We start from the raw sequence: 5,428 nt of genomic DNA, 5'->3' as shown, positions 1-5,428 counted from the left end.
AATCATCTCAAGGCATCATATATGTTCTACCACATCATAACCGAAGCCCGAGAGATGCCGAGACGCGGCTAGATCCTTCTAGTCATGCCTGGGATGTAGAGTATTGTATTTATCAGTTTTTTCTCATGTATTAAGAACGAATTATTTGTAACCATCTTTGATTAATCTATGAGTATTGATGTCTAGTATTATTGTACACTCAGTCAGTTTCGGTTTATTTCAATCAGAACGATTAGTGTGCTGATAATTGCTTATAGGATTGTTTTGACTAGTTGAATATGATGAAGCATACGTTTGCCCTTAGTTGAGTCACACTGGCAGGGACCGTTTGATAACCATTGTCGTGTGTTAGCGAGCGTGGATGCCTAAGGTTTATCTAGTTAGTCAATCTGTGTTGATCGTTGATAGTTAATCTTTTAAGTTACATGAGATAACTGTTTGTTTACTTGCTTGAATCCTGGATGTGATTTGTCTTTGTTAATTGCTTGAAAGTTGTTTACTTGTTTGATCAATATTAAAACTAAATCGTTTGCTAGTGTGATCAGCACTGTTAATTGAATTACTTCATAATGTTAGGAATCAGTTTCACTGCACACTGACCACATACTCCTCGTGGATACGATACCTGACTTACCCTGGCTTGTTTAGGTGATTAGGACACTGATTTAATAGTTTTTGACTAGATAGCGACAGTCTAGCATCAATTATCGCCGAAATAGTGGTTTTAATTTGGACGAGAGGATAGTTACAAGGCGCCTCTAAGCTATAAAGTAGGGAAAATAATGGGTCTGCAGGTGACGGTCACATCATCCTCTCACCAACGGTTACGATTCAAGTTTCTCGGGATAAAATATGACAGCTGCTATCCATTCACAGCTATCATATTTGGGGGCAATTGTTGGGACCAAGATCTTTGATCCTTGAAGATCAATTATCCTCAACGCTCGCAAATGTCTGCTGCCAGGACTAAGGATCCAGTATGGTTCAAGGATCCTCAAACAGTTGTCTTTGAAAATATTTTTATCTTTTTTGCAGGTATTTGAACGCGTCTACCGGCTGTCCTATTTTCATGGAAGATAGTTTTACTTATTCTTTTCCGCTCACCAACCATGAAGTAACGGCTATGAAGAAAGAGTGGGAGTTCGTGGCCTAGATTATAGGGAAATTAGTTTATATCCGTTTGTAAACCTGTTATATATATTGTTGAACGATGGCTAACCACACACAACACACATAGCCTACTTAGAATTCTCAGCAGAATCACTTACACTTTGTACTCATTTCAACCTAAGTTTCGATCTTTGTAATCAATTTTTGAGTATAATATAATTGGTAGTGATAGTTTTCACTACCCGAGGTTTTTATGCCGGAGGTATACTAGTTGCCAAGGGATTTTCCTCGTATAAATCTCGTTGTTCATCACTTGCATTTGATACTTTGATCATTTCATTCATACAGGCATTAAGCCTCATATACGAATTTGGTTACTTGATCCTTAAACCGATTTTTGACCAAAACAATACCCCATCCCCTATACTTTCAATTACTTTAACAATTTTATTTAGCATATTACTTCCCTCTAACATTTTTTCATCTTATGGTCTCCCTTTAAAATATTAAATAAAAAACTATAAAGTTTGATTTTTTAATTTTTTTTTTCTCTTTGTGTGTGTGTGCGCGCGCGCATGTTTTTATGGTTCTTGAATATAACAGTAATATTATTATTAGTGTTGATGCGTTATTACATTGTGTGTGTGTGTGACTAATACTAATATTGATACTATTGAGAACAAAAAAAAACTAATAATATTTATAATAATAATAATAATAATAACTAGTTTTAATTTTGATATATTGAGTAAATAATATTAATTGGTAAAAAATGTTGGAGGGACTAATATGTATTTAAATAATGTTAAGGAAAAATGGTAATTAGTTAGATAAATTCAAGGAAGAAGTATATTTAGTAAAAGTAGTATTTAGGGGGGGGGGGGGGGTTTGGTGTCTTTATGATCAAGGATACTTAAATCTACAACACTAAGTAACTTGATCTAAGGATTATAAAGTATTTCTAGGTTTTTTACACACACTAGGCTTTTTAGCCGGACTCCAACCATATATGATATATGGGTCGATTACACTACAAATGAGTTTTGTCTAAGACGAGTGGGAAGGAATTAGAGTATCTCACGTCAATGTTTACGAGGTCAAGTACTCGCTATAAGATATGGCGTTGAGATGATTTTCTTTAAATCTGCCTAGTTATTAAGAATCAATCAAAGGTGATCAACCTAAGCCATAATCAGATTTGGTCAGTTAACTTGGCCGATTTTAACATAATAAACTAAATCATAATTCGCATTTCTATATGAGCGAATATCATTTTTAATTAATGATTAGAAACTTTTAAAATAAGTTAGTATTTAAAAATGTATTTCTTTTATTTATGTTGATATTCTTTTATTTTGTTATTAATATTAATAAACTTGTGATATTTGACATATATATAATATCTAAAAATGATTTTTCTTTATATTTATCATGTCCTAGTACTCCGAGTACAGTCAACTCCCCAATCGACCACAAAGGTTCTATCTAGCCACCATATCAAACCTTCCACGCACACCACACCCTAGTGGTTGATGGGACCACAAACAACGCATCTGCCTACCTGGAATTCAGGAATAAGGCCAGAAACTGTTATATCACCTCTTGCCTTTAATCAAGGCATGATCGGCTCCACAAACCCACCTTTGACAATTGTCCCAATACCTTAGAATATTCAGACACTCCCGATTAGTCTATAAACAGCCATAGTCCCTAGACCTAACAACACCTTATAAACCATCATCCGCTTATACACAATCAAAGTTCACAAAGAGAATCATAGAAGCCAAACTCCCATCCTATATGAAGATACCATTCACCAAAGACAAATAAAATGGTATGGGAGACCCATATGACCATATATTCTCATTTGTGGGAGCAGCGTAGGTGGAAGGTTGGTCAATGCCATGATGGTGCTACATGTTTACCCAAACGATAACAGGTGTAACATGAAAACGGTTAGACAAATTGGTAGCAGGTAGCTGTCACACCCCAACCTAAGGCGGAAATGTTGGGGCATGAGCCGATTGTTCACAGCTCAAAGGTGCTATCATGAATAAAATGGCAATATCTATTAAATTAATTATTTCAAATTACAGTGCACAAATATTCATAACACAAACAAATAATTTAAAACGAATAATCCAATCCAGATTTAAATAAACATAGTCTTCAATAAGTTCCTTATGGTCTTTTCTAAATGTCCATCACTTCAAACTTCAATTCAAATGGCAACCAGCATATGCGTAGAAAATGGAATAGAGTTTGTCAACAACACATGTTGAGTAAGATGATCACCAATATTCATGAAAATAATAATAATAATGTATATATAATATATGATAAATGTTAAATGCGCAAACAAACATATGTGAGTAATAATCAATCAAACCACAAACAAACCATAGACATGATAGTTTGCCATTTAACCATTGCCTTGCGAATGGGCATTGGCTACAATGACTGACTGAGATTGTCGGTTTACCATCGCCATGCGAACGGACTTTGGTTACTAAGGTGGCATATGATCATACTGGCTGAGATATATTATGATGGACCTTTCCGAATGCGATAAAATAAACACTTAAACAAATAGCAAATAGCATTTAATTGAACTACATGCAATAATTATGTTTGCGAGTTTATGTATGTTTATGATAAAAAATATGAATAGGTATGCATATGTCCCCAAAACGTTTAAAAATAGTAAAATAGAGGGAAATGATCAAACTCACCTTAAATCGAAGACAAGTGAATAATAATAACGACAAACGAGTTAAGAATTAAATAGATCGTCTTCTAATGCGTCGAATGAAATAAACCAACTGAATCTAAAACTTTGAGATAAGAAAATATGAGTAAAACCGAACTCGTTGCCACTGGAATCATTCCAAACGGATGTATAGAACTCCGGTTATGTTAAATTAAATATTTAAGCTAGTCATTACTGACCAGAATCTGAACAGCAAGTCGAAAGTCGGTTTTTGGTCATTAGCCTTAAAATTTTGTTACAAGAATAAAAGTCTTGTGGACTGCATGTTGGTTCTGACCAGAAGCATGAGAAAATGAATAGTCAAACTTGTTGACTGTTTTGCCCTTTAACGGGTTTTAAACTAATTGACCAATCAAAACCCTTCAACCACCGAAATGGATTGAAGGTTATTGACTAGGGAATATGTATGAATTATTTGACAGAAGACAACTTACCCGGATAATGCTTAAATCGACGTGAAACGGAAGTCAAAGGTCAATACAATAGCAAAGTCAACCTCCAAAGCTTGTTTATTCGAGTATTATGGCAAGACTGTAACGTCCGTGAATTTCCGTAAGAAGGGTTATGCCTAACAAGCTTTTTGACACTCTTCTAAACAGGTCAACTTCCGTACAATGCCTAATTTTGATTCTTTATGTTAATTCCCAGTTAAATAAAGTTTGTTAAGTTTAATCTCAGCGAGTCTAGCATAATCCTTTGTGCACGATACGTTGCATGTAAGTAATTTATTTTTATTTAAATTACTCAAAACTTTTGGATTTATCTGATAGATACGAACGTTGGTGATATTTAAAAAGCAACTATTTAAATGAACCGGGTGGTTTGAATCCTATGATTTTATTTTATAATTATTTTTATGAAAGACCTAAAAACCAATACAAAACATATTATTAAGCGTTTTAAATTTATGTTGAGAATCTACTTTTGCGAAATATTATGAGACACAAACTAACAATGTGTTTAACGAATAATGGACTTAATCCTCACAAAATATTAATTAAGAACTTTTGACCAACCTTAACTAATATTAAATATACGTACTTAAAAATAAAATGTAAGAAAAGAAAAATAGTATATGTATCGATGGTAATATAAATAACAAAGACAAAACCAATCACAATTATTTCATCATCCGTCATGCATCATGACCTAAACCCTATAGTCAAAAAAGGAGCAAATAATTATCACCACACACCATCAATCCATCACTATACATGCAACCATCATATCTACCAACATGAACACACAACAGTCCAGCTTGTCACACCTCTAGATTGATCGTAGCCCATCCTCATTTCATTTATCTAACTCTTTCACCATTTATACACTCTAGATGCACATGATGCATGGATTAAATAATTTAAGTCTTGAAGCCATACTCCTTTACTCATTATAAGTATATTATAAACCCATGAGTTAGTCTCAAACTTACTACCATCCATTACTACTAACTCACAAAAATAAAGGTCTCATTCTCAACCTTTCCCTCTTCTCTGGATATAGTCGCCGCCTAAACCCCAACCTCTAGTTCACGAAGACAACTCCACC

Source organism: Bidens hawaiensis, unplaced genomic scaffold (genome assembly GCF_021521415.1).
Source record: "Bidens hawaiensis isolate Kalapana, Puna unplaced genomic scaffold, B.hawaiensis_p1.1 tig00003022_1, whole genome shotgun sequence".
Classification (NCBI taxonomy): Eukaryota; Viridiplantae; Streptophyta; class Magnoliopsida; order Asterales; family Asteraceae; genus Bidens; species Bidens hawaiensis.
The sequence above is the reverse complement of the archived record's forward strand: the minus strand, read 5'-3'. Positions refer to the sequence as shown.